This window comes from Pinus tabuliformis, chromosome 9 (genome assembly GCF_031772625.1).
Source record: "Pinus tabuliformis cultivar Carrire ecotype Pingquan chromosome 9, CPIR1, whole genome shotgun sequence".
NCBI lineage: Eukaryota > Viridiplantae > Streptophyta > Pinopsida > Pinales > Pinaceae > Pinus > Pinus tabuliformis.
In genome coordinates this window covers 1976083676-1976107731 of record NC_142307.1, presented here as the reverse complement: position 1 = coordinate 1976107731, position 24056 = coordinate 1976083676, and positions in this window count along the sequence as shown.

The window sequence follows — 24056 nt, the reverse complement described above, 5'->3', positions numbered from 1 at the left end:
TTTTACATGTGAGGGAAGATATTCTAGATTGTACACCTATCACATTAGGATTCTTATGCACTTCACAATGGTGAAAATGTTGAGCATCTCGTATTTCTTATTCAGGAACATTGAGAAGATGGCCTACATTGTACAGAAAAAGCCATATCCCCAGCAGATGAGTAGTATGTATCACTATTCTCTGATTAAGATAATTGTGCTACATCATCTGAACCTCCTCAACATCTCCTGGGATACATTTATTGCCAATGACATCTTTAAAGGTCCTCAGATTCCTCCACCGGTGCCTCAAGAAGCAGAAAGACCTTCCAGCAATGCTAAAGTAAATAAAGATGAGAAGGTTAAAGAGACTAAAGCTGTTGAGGAGCCAGAAACCTACAAGACATATCAAAGAGGGGCTAGAAAGTTGTTTGCAGTATATAGGCAAGTGTTTACTCCACTTGATGTGGAAGGGGCCTTGCCTTCTTCATCAGCTCATAGGCAAATGCTTGCTCCACAAAATGTGGAAGGGACTTTTCCTTCTTCATCGACACAACAGGTACAACAGGTGCAACAACTGCAAAAAGGGAAGGAAAGGTGCTGGAGGAAATCCTTGACGATGAGGAGGAAAGGGATTTTGATTTGATGGAAGATAATGAACCAGAACAACCACACATCCATCATGGTATTGAGATAGTTGACTTGGAGGCCCAAGAGGAGGCAACAAACAAAAACATAACCATAAGGGAAAAAGATGCACAGATCCAAGCACTGATGGACAACTTGGCGAGAGCTAAGTATGTCATTTCATACCTTGAGCAAGAGAACTAGTAGCTGTCCTCATGGAGTTGGAACTTCTTAAAGAAAAGAGGCAAAGTGACAAGGGCAAGTCAACAATGCAAGAGGAAGAAACACTGGCTACCTTGACTGCAAAACAAAGAATTGAGAAGGAAATTGAGGAGGATAGAGAAACTTGGCTTGATAGGGTCAATTTGCATTTGGAGAGGCTGCTACAAAAGGCCAACAGGGACAATCGAATCATCAGGCACATGGCTTGCCATTACAGGACCTGGAACAAGATTTGCTACATAAGGGTCAAGCAAATGAAAATAAGGCTAAAACAAGCACTCAAAGGCAAAAAGCAGGATGATAGGCTTAGGTTGCTCGCTGAAGCTTCCTTTGCTAACCAAGACACTTGATGGTGGTGTTCTCCACAAATTTTGGGCAAATTTTGAAGAATTTTTGCCTTTTGAAGAACTTGGCAATTTTTAACACAGAAAATTTGGCTTTATGCGCAGCGTCACTGGTGCTGCACTTTTCCTAGGGACATCCAATGAGGGAATGCTCATCATTTTTGGATTAAGAATGATGATTAAATGCACCCTAAGCATTTGCTAAGCTTTTAGGGTAGAACTGGTCAACCAAGAGGTCAAAAAACACCCACAAAATGACCTTTCTGCCCTTTTTTGGACACATAGAAGCAGTGTTGGGAGAATCCGTTTTTGAGGGTTCCAATGAGCTCCAAATGTAAAAATTCAAGATGTTTTGGAGAGAAGACTTCAAGATATTTCAATAAAGCTATTTTGGGCCCACTTTTAGAGGCAAGTTGTTAGGATGCCTAGACTCCAGTTTCTTGTTCAATTTTGGTTAGATTAGCTCCTCATCTTAGGGATTCGACCCCTGAAGATGGGAGGAGGTTGAAACAATGTCTATATCTTCTTCTTCTTTCTCAATTGTAAGGGGTTGGACTCAGTGGCATGCTTATGCTTTGATTAAATATCATTTTGTATTAGTTACAATAGGAGATTAATGAAAAATTGTAGCTATTTCTTTGGGATCCATGTGGTATGATGCTCAGTTCAATTTTTCTTGTTTTCATGTGTTAAAATGTATTGTTGACTCCATTTCATCATTTTGTACTCTTTATGTGAATGTATACAAGTCTGAAAGGTAGAATCCATAACGTTTATGATTTGTTTTGGGTAGACATTTCACAGTCTGTGTTTTATTCAGTTTAGGAAAAATGCATGAGGTTTACATGCTTTTCCTAGCTCCTCACCTGTCTTTTCACCTCATCCATCAAACCCTAAGGTTCTAATTGTTGTGCCTACCTTTCCCCATCGAACACCCTATAGTTTTGACCTAATTTCCTTTCCCTAACTGTTTGGCTCCTCCTGATCCAGCAAAACCCTTCAAAATCAAAATCAAACCTTTTGCTACTATACCTAGCCTAATATCATTTTCTTGATCCAGTCATTTTGGCTGAGAGCCTTACTGAGAGAGCCCTCTTCTAGCCTAGTAGTGCTAGCTACTTGGCTAAGCGTGGTTTGTGGTTACCCTGGAATTGCCTTTTTCAGCCTGAGGTTCAATCCAGGTGCTAACACATGGATATGGTTATGATTATACATGTATATGCTAATTTTGATTGAGCTTGTAGATTAGATAAGCCTCCGCTGAACATCGCTAAGGTAAGAATTTGGTTTTGGCATCTATTTGGTTTATCTGATATGGTATACTTGTAGGAAGAAGAGAATTTAATATGATAAGAAAAATGGTAGACTACATTTCCCGTGACACATCCTACAAATCAGTTGGGTAGCAAGGAGAAGAGTATTCTCCTGGTATAGTAGATACATTAAGGAGCTTGAGGGCAGAGATCATAAGTTGAAAAGAAAACAATGACAAGTTGATTGAGGCTTAGGAAAGACTTGTGATGGCTTAGGAGAAGTAGGTAGAGGTTAATGCAATAATCCTTCAAAGCTTGTTAGAGTTGTTGAAATAGGGACATATGAGAATTAGTTAAGAGAAGGAAGAAAAAAATAATGGAACATAGGGTAGCAAATCTCGGTCCGAATACAGATGGGATAGAGGGGACACAATTAGAGGTGGAAGATCATTATATACACCTGACAAGAGGACTGGTATGTATGGGCATCATTCTAGTTCTTCATACAGGAGACATCATTACAGTCATCACCGTCATCATCCTTATAGGAGGAGGGAGTATTTACCTGAGGAGTTCAAGAAGGTGAAGCCTCCTACATTTGATGGAGAAATGAAGAAGTTAGAAGATGCAGAGGCATGGTTGCTTGGGATGAATAAATTCTTCAGATTGTACAACTATTCAGAGAACATGAAATCCAAGATATCGAACTTAAGTCTTAAAGGGAAAGCACATATCTGGTTGGAAGATGTGAAGAATGTCAAGGGAATTTGGGAAGAAGAATTGATTTGGGATGATTTTGAGAGGATCTTCAAGAAGAAGTACCTATTAGAGAGGTACTATTATGATACAATGGAGGATTTTTATGAGCTACAGATTTGTTCTATGACATATGATGAGTATACTAGAAGATTCTTGGAGCTGTTGAGGTATGTGCCATATCTCAAGGATGAGAAGGCTAAGATTTAGAGATTCATCAGGGGACTGCCAACATCATATAGAGACTAGACTGAGTTTGATGAACCTATATCATTAGAGGAAGCCATCTATAAATTGAAACATTGTTATGAGAAGTCAAAGCGTAAAAGATGAGCCTAAACGTGAATTGAAGGGAAATGAGAAATTAAAAGGAAAATGGCCACTAGAGTGGGGAAGACCTCAAGATGCAGGTGAGAAAGAAAATGTTGCTCCTTATAATAAGTTCCATGTAGCTGAGAAGGGACATGTGTTGCATCTTGGAGAGCAACATATTAGGGGTGATAGTAGAGCACTGTTGTAGTGTTGGATATGTGGCAAAGATCATCATAAGAAGGATTGTCCATTGTACCATTGAGGTGGGCCTCAAATCTACAATGTTTAGGAGGTGTGAACAATTTAGCATGTTGGTCATAATATTCCTCAGATTTATGCACTTGTGGACAATAGGCAGGAAAATCACCAAGAATCTATCATTGAGATGGAAGGTAAGATTTGTGATCAAGTAATTTATATTTTGATTGATCTTGGATCTAATTATAGTTATGCTAATCCTGACCTGGTGGATAAGTGTGGCTTAAGAAAATAAGTGCATGCAGAGCCTTGGTTGGTGCAACTGTCTACAATTACGAAGAAGAGAGTTCATCACTAGGTAAGAGCTTGTGCATTTGAGTTGAATGGCATGCTTACAACAACACATTTGAATATATTGCCATTGGGATTGTATAATATGATTTTGGGTATGAATTGGTTGTATCTTTATAGGACCATATTATATTTCTATGACAAGGCTATTGAGTGATCTGAAAATGGGGCACTTAGGCTTCTTGTCTAACTTACAAGAAACTCTCCCACTTCCAAAGCTTTAAATTTTCCCAAGTCTTATTGATTAACCAATGCGGAATTAAGAAATGCTTGAAAATATGGGTGTATGCTTGTACTTGTTTTCAACTGATTACTTGCTTTCAAATATGTTGTTGTGCTGTAAATTAATGTGCTAAAACTGATGTATAAATACATGTGACAGAAAATAAAGCAGCAATAAACAATCACACATAAATAATAATTTAATTAGGAGTTCACCCACAACTCTTTAGCTACATCTCCGTGAGCTCTAGTCAACTCAACTAGGCTCTCTGGGATTATGGCAGTAGTTCTTTTTACAAGCTCTTGGCTCAACTCCTATTGTTTTACACAGAAACAGCGGGTTCAGACACCATGTTATCCCCTAGCTCTGAAGCTCTCGGATTTCTGGCTCTAGCTCTAGCTCTGGCTCTTGGCTCTGGCTCTGGCTCTGGCTCTCGGCTCTTACTCTGGCTCTGGCTCTTTGGCTCTGGCTCTGGTTCTGGTTCTCGTCTCTAGCTCTGGCTCTGGCTCTTCAAATTTGGCTATGGCTCGTGGTTCTCTACTCTGGATTCTATGAGCTCTTTCTCTCGGCCTTTGCATGCCTCTGTGAGTCGCTCGACCTCCAAGCAACTCCAGCAACCTTCAACAACAATACACTACTATCAATTGAGCTCTCTGGCTTTTCACTCGACCTTCGAGTGACTCCAAAGACTCTCTGTGCGCTCAGCTCTTGCTCGTTGTTCGCTCAACCTGCTCCCTCTCTGCCCATCAATTGATCTCTTTGGCTTCTTTGAGGCAGTCCTTTGGCTCTGCGGCTACGACAACCATTTTCTCTGTGCATAATCATTCTCTATGGCTCTCTGAGCTTCATAACGCACATGTGTGATGGCGGTTTCCAATGGAAATGGTGTAGAGTCCCTACTTTACACTTGGTTATCCATCATTTCCTACAGTTTTCCCTCACTCATCTCTCCCTTTTGCTCTATTTTGCTGCATAAACTCACCCAGATCATTACATATGATGGCATTAAGCATGATTTAGGGATTTTGCTAATGTGTGACTGTTTTGTTTAGATTTTGACATATTTACAGGCATTCCGCAGCCATCTGCTAATTCCGCAGCCATCTGCTGATTCCGCAGCCATCTGATGATCCCGCAGCCTTTTTGTTAATCTCAAGGTTCCACGTGTCATTTTGCCAAATGAGCCACATGGGCACTTAGGAATCAAGGTGCTCGAGGTTCCTGTGCTATCTGTTCAGCCATCCACGTCATCTGTACCTCCGGTCAACGAGTGTCAAGTTACGGTCAATAAAGGCAGCTTAACGGTGATACGTAAGCTGTTGGGTCACGTCAGTTAAAAGGTGACTTGTCCGTCTTATGCAGGCCGTGGGGGACATAATCCAACTCTGGATTCAATGCCCATAACGACCAGAACCTCCAGCTCATCCACGCAGACTTATGACGTGTTTTGATCCTTAATTACGCATGACAGTTAGTTAGTTTTCCAGTTTTAGCTGTACGCATTAGGCCGTCTTTCAGATGCCTATAAAAACTAGCGTTTGCATACGCTGAAGGTTACTTTTTAGTTGCTGCACTTTATGAACTTGTTGTTATTTTAGAGCATTCGAAGACTCTGTTTTTATAGTGCTGTTCTAGCACTCTGAGCTGTATTTTTCTGCACATGGAGTAATAGAAACAGTGTTGTTTTGAAGTTTACAATTCCTTGAGTCTCTTTTGGATGATATGAATGGAGGGCCCCTGTTCATGTTAGCCTTGTAAAGTATTTTATGTATTTTATGTGCAGCATTTCCTTATTTCTATTCAGCATTTCTTTTAGTTGAAACATGTACAGCTTGCTTTACTTTCTTGATTTCCAGCCTTTATTTTACGCTGATCAGCATTGTTCTTTTGCAAGTTTTTAAGCCCGGGATTGATTTTGTGTTTGTCTATTTGCTTAAATATCTAGTGGTAGTTTCAGTTGACAGATTCAAGTTGTTGCCTTTACTTTATTTTCGTAGCTGATTTTTTTAGTTTTATTTCTCAAAGTGGTTTGCTAACATATGAATGATCTCTTTATTATAAATTGTCTATCTTTTAGAGATCAGAATATTAGTAACTTGCAGCTGGCTTTGGGTGCTTTTTAGACTAATCTTTAACTACTCTCTAATCGTGTCTTACACAGTACTATGTGTTAGAGGCAGAGAGTTAGAGAGAGCTGAACATCATAACTAGTCTTTAAAGTAGATTTTTCTCATTTTTATCATTTCTTAGACTTATCTTTAGCTACTTCCTAATCGTGTCTTACACAGTACTATGTGTTAGAGGCAGAGAGTTAGGAAGAGATAAACTTTATCATTGGTCTTTTAAGTGATTTTCTTACCTTTTATTTGCAGCACCATGAATGGTGTCTAATGCCATTAGAAAGTGGTTCTTTGCTTTCAAGTCATTTCAAGTTATTTATTTCATTCAAGCTTTTCCTTTTCAGCAAGTAGTTAGAAACCACTTACACACACTCTCACTCATCTAGAATTCACTTTACACACACCATCACTCATCTGTTCATAAAAACATCACTCCATCCTAGGAATATAAATTAACCACAAACAACACCCCAAACGACAAAAGCTCTAAGAGGTTGCTTAAGTACATATAGTACACCTTCACTTCATCAGCTTACGAGCCCCGGGTTGACAATTAATGACATCAATTTAGGAACACTAAATTGACTAAACAAATGGACCGGTGTACCAGAAAACTAGTCGTTTTGCCTTCTTGTGCAGAAATGGACACATAATGCAATACATAGAGAAACGCGCAAAAATCACATCTTTGGCCGTTTAGCCAGACTTCAAATGTTATGAAATCGTGCCCATAATCTTATCGGGCTTGCGCCTTATCGCTACTGCAAGTCACCAATGCCTTGTTCCAAGGTTTCCCTTTGTATTTTAAAATTACATTAAAATATTGAAAAATCCCGTGAAAATGGCTTTGGTCCGGATCTGAAATATTATGTATTGGTATTCATAGCCCCATCAGGTTTGCATATATGTATATATATCACAAGTCGCGTGTATCACGAGACCTGGGGTAAGCCATATGGTGTGACTGCTGCCAATGCCGATTGAGATCTGCTGATATTAGTGATTGTCATATCGCGCATCGCGGGGTCCTTCCCTTGCCTCGTGGCATCACCGATTGCGATCCACTGATATCGGCAATCGACATATCGCTTGGCCTGGGGCCTTTTCCACATATACATTGCCTGTCTCCGATTCGACCCGCCGATCTGATCATCAGAGGTCGTTGATCGAGAGTGCCTTCTGCCTGAATTTAAGTCTTGGCCTCATGCGATGCGATTTTCCCTTATAAGGGTCTTTCACCCATTTTTAAAGGATTTTTGCCTCTTTTCCCAAAGAGCAAGGGGAGACTCTCTTTGTGATAACTTCTTCATCTGAAGTTCGTTTTCGCCCATTTAAGTTGCGTTGGATTCAGAATGAGGAGATCTCTGCAATGAGACTATTTCCGAGAGTAGCCTGCGGCTTTCATTTTCCTCTGATTTACAAAGGATGTGTGCCATTTGGCACTTTTCACCTCTTATATGAAGTATTTTAGACTTAGAGGTTTATCCAAGATCCATTTTTGGATCACACCTTTCCATTAAAAGAAATTTTGGTCTCCAAAAGACTGATATACTAATCTGAACAGTAAATGAGAGTGACTCACCCTCTTCTTTCAGCCTCCCTACACTTGCCTTGCATATTGCCTCAAAACCAAGGTTTCTGACCACTTCCCTTCTTGGATGGGCTGGTCTTCTTGGGAAGAACTGTCTTCCTCCTTGCCTTCCTGCAGAACTTCTACTGTACTGGTCATAGAAGGTGGTTTGAACTTCTTTACCTTTGTCATTGATCCAAGGTGGCTCAAACAAATGTGAATTTCATCTGCTCCACAAAATTTTCATGTGTACCTATTTGAAAGGCTGCCAACAACATGTTGGGTTGTGTTATATTCTTTCCATGACTAGCCCACATAGTTAACTGGGGGGTTAGAGGGGGGTCGGAGCCCCCCCTTCATTGCGCCGATTGTGTAGCGGATGGGTGGGTCACAGGGGGTTTGAGGTGTACCTGTAACCCCACTTTATGGGGTCCAAGGCAGCGCCCCAGAAAATTTTGGTTTTGGACCCTATGTTAGGTTGGGTGGACCCACCTATGGTTTTGTGCATGATTTTCACACATGTTTTTTGGACGCGATGGTTTTCGGCCCATGGTTTTGGACGTGATGGTTTTTGGTCCATGGTATTGGATGCTTTGGCATGTATAAATATGTATTGTAACATTGAAAGGAACATAATGAAAAATCAAGTTGGTAGTCCCGGTTTTGGGATCTAGGGGAAAATCTCTGTGTATATGTGTTTTATGTGTTATGCTCGCGCATTGTTTATTTTCTGTGTTTTAGAATTCGTATGCAGGTAATTTTTGTACGGGGTTAAAACCTACACAACAACTGTTAACAACAACAGGCATACAGACAACAAATGGATGGAATAAACTCATGCTTCAACAAAGAAACAGATTTCACATTTTGTGAACACCTCCATGTCTTACATCTACATACAAATGATGGACTAGATAACAAGCCCACAAAACATGCTTTTAAACAAATGACCCTTCAAGTCAAGTATGTAGAAAAATACCATTAGGACTCTTTTTGAAAAGATGAAACACTTCATCATTATCCCCATCTAGGAGACCAAGTTAACTTCTCCCAAGTCAACATGGCATCACATGCATGTCAAAGCAATCAACCCTACAAGTTAGTTACACATACATGTTCAAAAACAAGGAAATCATCAACATCCTTGTGTTCATGCATCTCATGCTCATGCATGCATTTCATCCTTCAACTTTTACTTAAGCACACTGTACTTTTGAAGCTAAAATGAAATATAATGTAGATGCATCAATAGACATGCAATCTCAATTGGATAAGGACTCTAACCGTTCCTTACCAATCCCTTTCAAAGGTAACACCTTTGTCATCACATCAACATCATCATGTGAATCATTATGAGACACATCATTCATGGAATCTTCCTTTCCATTTCTGTCATCTTCTCTTTCTGCTTTCTTCAGCTTTTGTGGAAGCATTGCTGGATTTAGAGTCCAACATTTTGCAGCAAGATGTCCTTGCTTATGGCAGTAAGTGCATTGCATGTGCATCCTCTTGACAACATGATTTGCCTTGTCCAATGGACCTTTGACTTCTTGCTTATTTTCCTTCTTCTTCTTCCTGTATGTAGCCATTCTCTTCCAACATCTAGAAACATCATGGTTATCCAAACCACAAAAGGAACATGCAATTCTTTTCCCATGCTTATGTGGAAATTTACCATGCTTTGTAAAATCAAAAGGAATATGTTTAGAACCAGATTTATACCTTTCTCTTTCACCTTTATTGCCTTCATGAAGAAGTGAATTGAGTGAAGAAGTAGCTCCCTTTGGAACACCATCAATCTCTTCAAGGCTGTTAGAGTCTCCCCAACTCTCTAGTTTAAGTGTGTGCTTCTGAATACCTGCATCCTACAATTTCTCAGTAAGCAACTGCTTCTCTTCCTTCATGGAATTCATCTACTCTCTAAGTTTGCTGCTCTTTATTCCATCCTCATACATTTCTCTCACCATATCCATCATGGTGGACAATTCTTGCTTCATGTCTTCATCAAAGAATCTTGTGAAGAGCGCAGAATTTGAGGACCCACTTGTAGAAGTTGCCATTATGCTAATGAAAAAAACTTCAACAATATAAATAAAGAGCTTATTTAAGAAACCTTTTGCAACAAACCTCTTGTGCTTTAAGGACTGTCTTGAGGCCCTTGGGGTAGAAGAATGCCTTCACCCCTTCTTCCTATTTGTCCTTCCTGGACTGAGCTATCAGTAGCTCTCCCTTTACCTCTGCAAACTCAGAAAATAGTCAGTTTGTAAAACAAGCATACAATCAACCTCTTGCTGTTCAAACACCTTTCAGACAAGCAGTCTTTGCTTTGTCAATCAAGAATTCTGATAATACCTTCTTTGAAGGTGGGGGTTAATCATTCTTAAGCTCTGATACCACCTGATCTGAAAATGGGGCACTTAGGCTTCTTGTCTAACTTACAAGAACCTCTCCCACTTCTAAAGCTTTAAATTTTCCGAAGTCTTATTGATTAACCAATGCAGAATTAAGAAATGATTGAAAATATGGGTGTATGTTTGTACTTGTTTTCAACTGATTAATTGCTTTCAAATCTGTTGTTGTGCTATAAATTAATGTGCTAAAACTAATGTATAAATACATGTGACAGAAAATAAAGTAGCAATAAACAATCACACAGAAACAATAATTTAATTAGGAGTCCACCCACAACTCTTGGGCTACATCTCCATGAGCTCTAGTAAACTTAACTAGGCTCTTTGGGATTATGGCAACAGTTCCTTTTACAAGCTCTTGGCTCAACTCCTGCTGTTTTACACAGAAATAGTGGGTTTAGACACCATGTTATCCCCTGGCTTTGAAGCTCTCGACTTTCCAGCTCTGGCTCTTGGCTCAGGCACTGGCTCTTGATATTGCTCTTTGCTTTGACTCTGGCTTTGGCTCTTGGGGTCTAGCTCTGATTTTGGCTCTCGGCTCTCGCTCTAGTTCTCTCTCTGGCTCTTCGGCTGTGGCTGTGGTTCGTGGCTATCTGCTCTGGCTTCTCTGAGCTCTTTCTCTCGGCCTTTTCATGCCTCTCTGAGTTGCTCGACCTCCAAGCAACTCCAGCAACCGTCAACAACAATACGCTACTGTCAATTGATCTCTCTGGCTTTTCACTCGACCTCTGAGTGACTCCAAAGACTCTCTGCACGCTTAGCACTTGCTCGCTGTTGCTCTCTCTCTGCCCATTAATTGAGCTCTCTAGCTTCTTTGAGGCAGTTGACCGGCTCTGCGGCTACCACAGCTATTTTCTCTGCGCATAATCATTCTCTGTGGCTGTCTGAGCTTAATAACACACAAGTGTGATGGCGGTTTCCAATGGAAAGGGACCGATGTACCAGAAAGCTAGTCCTTTTTCCTTCCTATGCAGAAATGGACACATAATGCAATACACAGAGAAATGCATGAAAAAGACATCTTTAGCCATTTAGCGAAACTTCAAATGTTATGAAATCGCGCCCATAATCTTATCGGGTCCGCGCCTGATCACTATCGCGTGTTGCCAATGCCTTGTTCCAAGGTTTCCCTTTGTATTTTAAAATTACATTAAAATACTGAAAAATCCCGTGAAAATGGCTTTGGTACGGATCTGAAATATTATGTATTAGCATTCATAACCTCGTCGGGTCCGCATATATGTATATATATCGCAAGTTGCGTGTATCGCAGGGACCTGGGGTAAGCCATATGGTGTGATTGCTGCCGACACCAATTGTGATCCGCCAATATTGGCAATCGAAATATCGCGCGTCGCAGGGTCCTGCCCTTGCCTCGTGGCATCGCCGATTGCAATCCTCCGGTATCGGCGATCAGCATATTGCTCAGCCTGGGACCTTTGCCTCATATACACTGCCTGTCTCCAATCCGACCTGCTGATCTGATCATTAGATGTCACTAATCGGGGGTGCCTTCCGACCGACTTTAAGTCTTGGCCTCATGCAATGCGATTTTCCCTTATAAGGGTCTTTTCCCCATTTTTAAAGGATTTTTGCCTCTTTTTCCAAAGAACAAGGGGAGCTTCTCTTTGTGATAACTTCTTCATCTGAAATCCGTTTTTTCCCATTCAAGTTGCGTTGGATTCAAAATGAGGAGATCTCTGCAATGAGACTATTTCCGAGAGCAACCTATGACTTTCATTTTCCTCTGATTTACAAAGGATGTGTGCCATTTGGCACCTTTCACCTCTTATATGAAGTATTTTAAACTTAGAGGCTTATCTAGGATCCATTTTTCGATCATTGAGTGCCTGGATGATAGTGGAGAAAAGAGAATCTTGTAGGGGAAGAAGAAGCCTACATTAGTGAGGATGGTCACAACTATGTAGGCTAAGTGCAGTTTCCGAAAAGGGTGCATGATATTTGCAGTTAGATTTCCAGTGATAAGGGTAAAGATGTTGAGGATGCAAGAATATTCAAGAGGTACTCTGTATTGCAGTAGTTTCAGGATGTGTTTCCAATAGAGATTCCATAGTTGCCTCCACATAGGGAAGTAAGATTTTCTATTGAATTGGTACTAGGGGAAGCACCAACATCAAAATCACCTTATAGGATGAGCATACTAGAGTTAGTGGAGTCGAAATTTTAGTTGAAGTAAATTCTTGACAAGGGATACATTAGGTCAAGTGTATTGACTTGGGGTGCACCAATATTGTTCGTGAAAAAGACGGATGGTACTCTTAGATTGTGCATTGACTACAGGAAGTTGAATAAGGTGATGATCAAGAATAGGTACCCATTGCCGAGGATTGATGACTTGTTTCATCAGTTGAAGGGAGCAACAATGTTATCGAATATTAATATGCGATCAAGATATCGTCAAGTATGCATCAAAGAAGAGGACATCTACAAGATTTCCTTTAGGACCAGGTATGGCCATTATGAGTTTGTTGTAGTTCCATTTGGTTTGACTAATTCTCCAGATACTTTTATGTGTTTGACAAATAATGTGTTGCGTCCTTATATGGAGAAATTTGTTATTGTATTCATTGATGACATCTTGATATATTCTAAGAATGAGGAAGAGCATTCCGAGGATTTAGCAATAATGTTGAGATTGCTAAGAGAGCATCAACTGTATGCTAAGCTTAACAAGTGCAATTTATTTTAGACAAAAGTATACTACTTGGGACATGTTGTTTCCAAGAATGACATAACAGTAGATCCAAAGAAGATAAAGGTTATCATGGAGTGGGAAACTCCTAAAAATTCGGAGGAAATCAAATCATTCATGAGATTAATAGGTTACTACAGGAGGTTCACCAAGAACTTCTCATGCATTACATATCCTACTACATCATTGCAGAGGAAAGGTAAGAATTTTTAATGGGCAAAGGGTTGTGCAACCATTTTTGAGCAGTTGAAGCAATTGTTGACAAATACTCCAATGTTAAATATTGTAGATCCATATAAAATTTTGTAGTATGTACAAATGCTTGCAAGAGAGGGCTTGGTGGAGTCCTTATGTAGGAGGGATAAGTGATATGCTATGAGTCCAAGAAATTTAATGAGAATGAGCATGAGCATAACTACATGACTCATGACCTTGAGTTGGAAACCATTATTCATGCCTTGAAGATGTGGAGACATTATCGTCTTGGCAGGAGGTTTCAGTTGATTAGCAATCATAGTGGACTAAGATATACGTTTGAACAACCGAATCTGAATACCAGGAAAGCTAGATGGTTTGCTACCCTTAGTGAGTTTGACTTTGAGATCAGGTACATTAAGGGAAAGGAGAACAGGGTTGTGGATGCTCTCGTCAGGAAAGTGTAGTCGAACCATGTTGTAGGAGTGAGCTCATATGGTACAAATCTACGGGATCATATCTTATAGGCAGGACATTAGGATGACAGGTACAAGGAGCTTATGCTAAGGTTACAGTAGGGTACATGTAATCAAAATGTGGATTATCATCTTACAACAGATGGCTTGGTGAGATTTACAGACATGATTTATGTGCCAGATGATAGTGAACTCAAGAAGCTTATGTTGATGGAGTTTCATGTAAAACCATACTCAGGTCACCTAGGGTATCAAAAGACATTGACAATAGTAAAGAAGTTATACTACTGGCCAAATCTGAAGAAGGAAGTGGCAAAATTAGTGGCTAGATGTTTGAACTATCAGCAGGTCAAAGTAGAGTGTAAGAATCCAGGTGGGTTTCTTCAACCTATTCCGATTCCAGAATGGAAATGGGAGGTAATTTCCATGGATTTCATTACAGGACTTTAGAGGAAATCGAGGCAGCATGATTCTATCATGGTTTTGGTTGACATGTTGAGCAAGGTAGCTCACTTCATTCCAATGAAGACTGTTTATTCAACTAGTGAGGTAGCACAAGTCTTCATCAAGGAGACCGTGAGATTGCATGGTGTTCTGAAGAAGATTATGTCGAACAGGGATGACAAGTTAACTTCTAAGTTTTGGAAGGATTGTTTGCAGAATTGGGGACAAAGTTAGCCTTCAACACAACTTATCATACACAGATAGATGGATAGACAAAGAGGGTCAACATGATATTGGAAGATATGCTAAGGATGTATGTAATGCACCAATAGAGGAGATGGGAGGAGTACCTTCCATTGGTTGAGTTTGAATACACAAAAGGTTTGTAGAATTTTATACACATCCAGCTTTGATAACATGTAGAAATTTTCTCTACAAATCTTGCTCTGAGACCTTGTATAGAATCTACTATAGGTTAACTGGATAATGCAATATAAATCAAAGAAAAATATTATAACCTACTTCTACTATCAATTTTCGGAAAATATCAAACTGAACAATATAACCAGAAGAAGAAGAATCAATGCACAATACACATGAAAATACTTTGGGGAAAGCCTCAGCTAAAAACCCCGCCATTTTTATTATCATACAAGGTGGAAATACATAATAATTATACAAAGCCTTAGCTCTCATAGCTAGCCAGCTCTCACTACAATCCTCACAGATGCTCACAGGCAAACCAACTTCTCACAAGCCTTCCTCTCTGCCCTCCAAGACTCCTATTTCCTTGTGCAGTTCCTCCTGAGTGATCCTCCTGTTACCAAGTGGAAGACTCTCAACCAAGTGGAACACTGATCCTCCAAAACTGTGCAATCCTCAAGGACCCTTACCTTGACTGCATGCATTGGTTTCCTTTAAAGGAAAACACATGCAAATGATAATACACTATCCTTGACATTTAACTCAACTAGTTCTTTCTCATAATAGACATGCATGAGTTTTTGATGAGGGAATCTTCAGTTATCTGGAGTAGCACTAGTTGGATGCATGCATGAATCAACTGACTGTTAACTTACAATTAGTTCCTCAAACACTTTGGAACTAATTTAACTGGACTTAACTCAATAAACTGAGTTAACTAATTACAACTCAAATATAACTCAATCTTATCTCCTTAATTTAAGGAATAACTCAATCTTATCTCCTTAATCAAAGGAATAACTCTTGCATGACTTCAGAAAGACTTCTAACTTGAATTTCTCCAACTAATTAATTCAAAATGAATTAATTAGTCTTTTTTCCAAGTAGCTGTTAAGACTAAATTCAATTTTAATTCACAATTTTAATTCAAGGACAAATTAAAATTGGAATATTTTGGATTCTATTTTTATCATTTCTTGTTGCTATTTTCAACATTCCCTCTTAACAAGAAAGGAATTCAACTCGATTCCGATCCTGAACCTTTGGAATGTTCTGCATGCAACACTTCTCTCTAGTGTTGTTGCTCCAGCAACTCCAGAAACAAAAAAAAAAAAAAAACATCCAACCTGAATTAGTATGATGCATCTGTCATTAAAGTCTCTGACTGCTATTGCCTCTGTCTACTGAAAAATTTGCGCTTCTGCTGACTCTGCCTTTCTGCACGGTTGTCAATCCTTCTCTGTGCTCTTCAGTATCTGACTAATCCATCCTCTGTCACTTTGACCTCTGACTACATCAATCCCACTAATTCCTCCCACTACTATGTACTTTGGGCTCCCGTAGCAAGGTACGATCTATGAGATAAAACCTCTCTGTTATGAAACCAGCTTAAGAAAAAGATAGAAAAGATAGATCAACGCCTTAGAATTCAGCCTCTTCGAGTGGGAAACCTCCTTTACATTACATAAATGAACAATTCTTGGATGATTCAAATGAAAAAACCTCCTTTCTATACATAGGAGTCTAAGGAGTCACAATATAACCCAGTCGACTTAACAATAATAATATAAAGCCACAAAAATAACAATAGAGGGATTCTATGGGGCACAATAATAACAATATGGGGATAATAGGGGCACAACAATATTAATAAGGGGTATAAATACAAAAGTAATGGGGTAATCACTAGTATTATAGGGATCCAACATGCCCCCCTCCTTCAAAAAAGTGTTGTCCTCAACGCTTGAGAAGTTATGGATGCTTCTGTATAAAATTCTCATCCTCCCATGTGGAATCTTCAGCGGATAATTTCTTCCACTTGATAAGATACTCCGAAATTGATCGATTTCATAGCTGTCAAGTTCTTGTTTCTGTGACTGCTTCCGGTTCCAATATAATTTTTCCTTCCTCATCAAGTTCTGGCAATATTGTTTGAACTGGGAGCTTGTCGCCTATAACCTTCTTTAAACATGAAACATGGAAAACTGGGTGCAATCGAGAAGTTGCAGGAAGCTCCAATTTGTATGCCATAGTACCAATCTTTTGCAACACCTCGTATGGACCATAATACTTTGGTGATAATTTATTATCCTTCTTAGCTTGCTTGAGGGACATTTGCTTATATGGTTGTAGCTGTAGGAATACCCAATCATCTACATCAAAACTTCTTTCGCTACGATGTTGATCTGCCTATTGTTTCATTCTATTTTGTGCCAACACGAGGTTATCCTTTAAGAGTTGGAGGACTTGTTGTTGATGTTCAATGTGATGTTCCACTGCTTGAACCTTAAAATTTTCTCTTAAATATGATGTGATGGATGGTGGCTGATACCCATAAAGTGCCATAAATGGGGTCATTTTTGTTGTTGTATGGAAGGAAGTGTTATACCACCATTCAGCCAGAGGCAACCATTTGACCCATTGTGTCTATTTATCAGATACAAAGCAACGAAGATATCCTTCCAAACCTTTGTTTACTATCTCAGTTTGCCCATCAGATTGAGGATGATAAGATGACCTATAAGCTAACTGAGTATCAAGACAAGAAAATAATTCTGTCCAAAAATTTCCAGTGAAAATGGGATCTCTATCACTTACAATAATCTTTGGGTTTCCATGTAGCTTTTGAATTGTTTCCAAAAATGCAGTAGAAAATGTACTGGCTTTAAACGGATGTGGTAATGCACAAAAGTGTGCATACTTGGTAATTCTGTCAACTACCACCATGATGACACTCTTTCCCTCAAACTTGGATAAACCTGTGATAAAATCCATTGAAACCTTCTCCCAACGTTGGCTTGGAATGGATAAAGGTTGTAATAGACCCGATGTCTTAATTGTTTCAACTTTATTTTGTTGGCAAACCAAACATTCCGCCAAAAACTTTTGAATATCTGATTTAAGGCCATCCTAAAAAAATTCCTTCTTAACCCTGTGGTAAGTTTTTAAAAATCCTCAGTGCCCTCCTAAGGGAGAAGTGTGCAATTCCATAAGAATCTTTTGTTTTAGCTGGGAATTCTTACAAAGGTATAAGCGATCTTTGTACCATAACGAATCATTTTGCCAGCTAAATGTATCAGACATACTGGAATCTTGTTGTAACTTTCGAATAAGTGCCCACACTTCTTCGTCATTCTTCCATTCCTCCCTTGCTTCGTTTATCCAATCTAGTTGGATAATAGAAATGGCGCACAACAATGCTTCCACATCCTCATCCTTTCTTGAGAGTGCATCTGCCACCACATTTTGCTTCCCTTTTTTGTAGATGATTTCAAAGTCATAACCCAACATCTTTGTGACCCACTTTTGTTGCTCTTCAGAGGATAATCTTTGTTCTAAAAAGTATTTAAGGCTATCATGATCCGTTTTTACCTTGAAGTGTCTTCCCATTAGGTAGGGTCGCCATTTCTGAAGTGCATGGAGTATTGCCAACATTTCCTTCTCATAAATAGCTTTGTGTAAAAACTTTCCCTTGATTGGATGACTTTCAAAAGCAATGGGTCTTTCATCTTGCATTAAAACAACACCAATTCCATTTCCTGAAGCATCACATTCCACAATAAAGGTTTTTGTGAAGTCCGGTGTAGCTAAGACCGGTGCTTGGCACATTGCCTCTTTAAGATGTTCGAATGCCTTTGTTGCTTCTAGAGTCCATGAAAATGCATCTTTCTTCAATAATGTTGTTAGAGGTGTTGCTATTCTCCCATAATTCTTAACAAACTTGCGATAATACCCTGTCAACCCGAGAAATCCTTGTAGATGCTTTATGGATGTGGGAATTTTCCATTCCTTAATGGCTTTAATTTTGCTAGGGTCTACCTTAACTCCTTCATGAGATACAATATGACCCAAATATTCCACCTCTTGTACTCCAAAGAAACATTTGGATCTTTTTGCATATAACTATTTCTCCTCCAATAGTTGTAGCACCCTGTCAACATGTTCAACATGATCCTTCCAAGACTTGCTATAGATTAGTATATCATCAAAAAATACTAACAAAAATTTTCTAACGAATGGTTTGAAAATTGAATTCATCAAACGTTGAAATGTTGAAGGTGCATTTGTAAGGCCAAAAGGCATGACCAAAAATTCATAATGACCTTCATGAGTTCTAAATGTTGTTTTCGGAATGTCTTCAATCTTCATTCTGATTTGATGATATTCTGAACAAAGATCCAACTTGGTGAAATAAATTGATCCATGCAATTCATCTAGTAATTCATCAATAACAGGAATGGGAAACTTATCTTTAATAGTGAGCTTGTTGAGCGCCCTATAATCCGGACACATGCGCCATGATCCATCCTTCTTGTGCACCAATACGACTGGAGCAGAGAAAGAACTTTGACTTGGTTGAATTATACCAGCCTCTAGCATTTTTGCAACCATACGTTCAATTTCACTCTTCTAGGCAAAGGGATATCTGTACGGCCTGATGTTTGGAGGAACACTTCCTGGAATTAGATGAATAGCATGATCATGATCACGAATAGGTGGGAGACCTTTGGGAGTCTCGAATACCTTGGAATGATTGTCCAAGACTTTTTGGAGATCTGGAGAAATAGATAATTCCACTGTGGACACATCTAGCGAACATAATTGTGCAATTACACCTCTTTGTTCCCTTTTTAGAAGCTTTGTCATATCGTTAGAGCTTGTTATGAAACCAGCTCAAGAAAATATAGAAAAGATAGATCAACGCCTTAGAATTCAGCCTCTTCGAGGGGGCAACCTCCTTTACATTACATAAATGAAAAATTCTTCGATGATACAAATGAAAAGACCTCCTTTCTATATATAGGAGTCTAAGGGGTCATAACATAATCAGAGCCGACATAACAATAATAACAATAGTGGGCTTCTATGGGGCACAATAGTAACAATATGGGCACTACATGGGTACATCAATATAATAAGTGGGTTATACTAATAACAATAAGGGGTTACACTAGTAGTATAGGAGCCTAATATGCCCCTCTCCTTCAAAAAGCATTGTCCTCAACGCTTGAGTAGTTCTTGATGCTTCTGTATAAAATTCTTGTCCTCCCATGTGGAATATTTAGCGGGTAAGTTATTCCACTTGATGAGATACTCTGAAATTGATCGATTTCGTAGCTATCGGGTTCTTGTTTCTGTGACTGCTCCTGGTTCCAATATGATTTTTCTTTCCTCTTCAATTTCTGGCAATATTGTTTGAATTGGGATCTTTTTCAACTTTTGAATAAGTGGCCATACTTCTTCGTCCTTCTTCCATTCATCCCTTGCTTTGTTTATCCAATCTGGTTGGATAATATAAATAGCACAAAACAATGCTTCCACATCCTCATCCTTGAAGAGTCTTCCCATTCGGTAAGGTCGCCATTTTTTAAGTGCATGTAGTATTGCCAACATTTCCTTCTCATAAATAGCTTGCTTGAGATGTAGCAGTAAAAATACCCAATCACCTACATCAAAACATTTTTCACTACGATGTTGATCTACCTGTTGTTTCGTTTGATTTTGCACCAAAGTGGCATTATCCTTTAAAAGTTGGAGAACTTGTTGTTGATGCTCGATGTGATCCTTCACTACTTGAACCTTTTTCTTCTTGATATGTCCTTCTATCTCTAGAGTTTGAGGAGTGGTAATTTCTTCCAATCCTTTACAAGATATGGTCAGATTCATTTCTTGATGCTCGATGTGATATTTCACTTCTTGCACCTTTTTCTTCTTGATATGTCCTTCTATCTTGAGAGTTTGAGGAGTGGTAATTCTTGCCAATGCTTTACAAGATATGGTCTGATTCATTTCTTCTTTCTCTGGGGTGGGGTCCTGGCGTATATCTTCTTCTTTTTTTGTTTCTTGATCCTTTTCTTCCTCCTCTTCATATTCTATGTAAAATAATTTCTTCTCGGCACACTTATGACCTTTAGTGCATTTGCTATCACAATTGTAACAAAGCCCTTTTTCTCTTTTTTCTTCCAATTGTTGTGGTGTAACCCTTATAGGTTGTGGAAGGCTAGGAGAAACAACACTTCCATATTTATAGTTGTGAGGGGTACACTTCCTGGTTTCCATAATTTTTCTTTCCACTATGTCACAAAGCCCTTTTACTCTTTCCAATTGTTGTGGTGTTGCTCTAAAGATGGTGTTGCTCTTTGTATCCTCATAATGTGCTATCATTTCCTCCGTGAAAATTGACCACGTAACAAGTTGTTTACGAGAACAAAGCCCTTTGTACCATAAAAATTGATCTGGTTCTAAATATGAAGATGCAATACATACCTTTTGTAACAGTTGTACACCATGTAGATCAAAATATTGCTCCATCTGAAGTATCCAATTTACCGGATCCTTGCCATCAAATTTTCTCATCTTGCTTTTTCTTGATTTTAGGAGCTCGACCTTGAAACGACTGTAATTCTGTACTTTCAGATCTTTATGTTCTGAAATTGTGACCTATAGTATCCCTTTGTGTCCTCTTTCCAATGCCACCAGTCTGATCCAAATTGGATTCTCTAAGAAAGAGTTATGCACAATCTCCCAAGATGACCTGATTATAGACTAGTTCAGTAGAGCGAACTTGTACGATGTGCCACGAGTCACTGTTTCAATCTTTGGATCTAAAAAATGCATATAAGAAACTACAGTCTGTCCTCTTTCTGTACCTTCTTACAAAATTTCAATCTGATCCCCAGAGAGAAAGTTATGACAATTTTCCCCAGGTCACCTGCTTTGAATGTAATTCAGGAGTCTGCAAAAAGACCAACTTCCTCAGATCATATCTCCGTAAATATCACGCGAAAAGCTCTGAAATTTGGACCCGAGGTTCAGCACGATTTCTTCTCAAATGGGTTTTTTTTGCGACTTTTGAAACGTCACAGAAAAAAAGTTATAGTGAAAATTCCACGATGACCTGTTTGGAGCAGTGAAACCCTAGAATCCAAAGCTCTGATACCAAATGTTATGAAACCAGCTCAAGAAAAGATAGAAAAGATAGATCAACGCCTTAGAATTCAGCCTCTTCGAGGGGGCAACCTCCTTTACATTACATAAATGAACAATTCTTCGATGATACAAATGAAAAGACCTCCTTTCTATATATAAGAGTCTAAGGGGTCATAACATAATCAGAGCCGACATAACAATAATAATGTAAGGGCACAATAATAACAATAGTGGGCTTCTATGGGGCACAATAGTAACAATATGGGCACTACATGGGTACATCAATATAATAAGTGGGTTGTACTAATAACAATGAGGGGTTACACTAGTAGTATAGGGGCCTAACAGAGCTGATTATCTTTCCCGGTTTCCCTGCAATACCCCTTAATTCAACTTCCTTTCCTTCCACAAAAAATTTCATGAAAAGTTCTTGAAAATTAAAAGCTATTGTACCCAAGGATTGTAGCCATTGGACTCCTAGTACAACATCAGTACCTCCCATTGGAATGGAAAGCATTGGGCTAGTAAATACATATTCTCCCATGGATAGCTTGATATTATGGCACTTTCCCGAGCAATTTATTATTCCTCCATTTGCAACCATCACTTGACACTCTGGTGCTAGATATAAGAAGCAACTCAATTCTCTTGCTACCTTACAATGAATAAAATTGTGAGTACTTCCTGAATCAATCAACACTATTACCTTTTTCTTATTGATTTGTCCTTCTATCTTGATGGTTTGAGGAGTGGTAATTCCCGCCAAGGCATTACAAGTTATGGTCGGATTCATTTCTTCTTTATCTAGGCTTTGTTCCTGGAGTATACCTCTTCTTTTGACCTTTCTTGCTCCTTTTCTTCTTCCTCTTCACAATCTATGTAGAATAATTTCTTCTTAGCACACTTATGACCTTTAGTGTATTTTCTATCACAACTGTAACAAAGCCCTTTTGCTCTTTTTTCTTCCAATTGTTGTGGTGTCAACCTTATAGGTTGTGGAAGACTAGCGGCAAAAACACTTCCGTCTTTATTGTTTTGAGTGGTATGCTTCCTGGTTGCCATAATTTTGCTTTCCATTTTTCTTGCTAACCTGAATGCCTTCTCTAATGAATCAGGTTCCCAAAGGCGAACATCATGTTGGATATTATCCTTTAAAGACCCTATGAACACATCAATCCTATGCTCCTCTGGAATATCTTTTACCCTTACGTTCAATTTTTGGAACTCCTCAATGTGCTCCATTATTGAACCCTTTTGTTTGAGACTTATCAATTGGCTAAAAAAAGTGTTGCTTTTTGTATCCTCATAATGTGCTATCAATTCTTCCGTAAAAATTTCCCAAGGGATAAATTGTTTACGAGAGCAAAGCCATTGATACCATACAAACTGATTTGGTTCCAAATATAAAGTTGCAATACATACCTTTTGTGTGTTTTGCACATTATTGAGATCAAAAAATTGCTCCTTCTGTAATATCCATGTTGCGGGATCCTTGCCATCAAACTTCCTCATATCGATTTTTGGAATATGGTGGGTCTTTGATCCAACAATAGAGTCTATGGAATCATGATTAACATTTCTTTTGTTCTCATCATGAGTTTCCTTTACTACCCTTTCACCATTAGTGACCCTTTCTTGTAGCAACTTATTCATATTTATCTTCAATTCTTCCATGTCTGTCTTCAAATCTATCTTCAAATCATCCATCTTAGCTTCCACGTCATTCATATTAGCTTCTACACCTTTATTTAAACAATCCATCTTAGCTTCTACGCCTTTCTTTAAACCATCCATCTTAGATTCTGTTCCTTTTTGTGCAAGGGACAGTTGTTGCACTTGGTCTTGTAATTTTGATATATCATGTTGCATTTCTTCCTCTTCTTCATGAGTCATGCTAGAGCTTTCAGGTTCCTTACTAGGTGTTTGCATTTTCTTTCCTCGGGGCATCAGTTACCATTAATAATTCTCTACTATGCCCTTTGAATTCCTTCAAAATAAATTTTCAAACCAAGCTTAGGCAAAAAGTTAAGAAAATCTACACACCTTTTTTCACTTTGTAGGAGCTCGATATTGCCTCTGATGTATCTCTGTACTTTCCAATCATCTAGATCTGAATTTGTGATCTGCAGTAGCCCTCTGTGCCTTCTTTCCAATGCCACAAGTCTGACCCAAATTGTATTCTCCAAGGAAGAGTTATGCGAAATCTCCCACAGTGACTTGATTATAGACTAGTTCAGTAGAGCGAACTTGTATGATGTGCCACGAGTCACTGTTTCGACCTTTGGATCTGAAAAATGCATACAAGAAACTGCAATCCATTCTCTTTTAGTACCTTCTTACGAAATTTCAATCCGATCCCCAGAGAGAAAGTTATGATGCTTTTCCCCAGGTCACTTGTTTGGAATGTAATTCAGGAGTTTGCAAAAAGACCAACTTCCTCAGATCATATCTCCGAAAATATAGCGCGAACAGCTCTAAAATTTGGACCCAAGGTTCATCGCGATTTCTT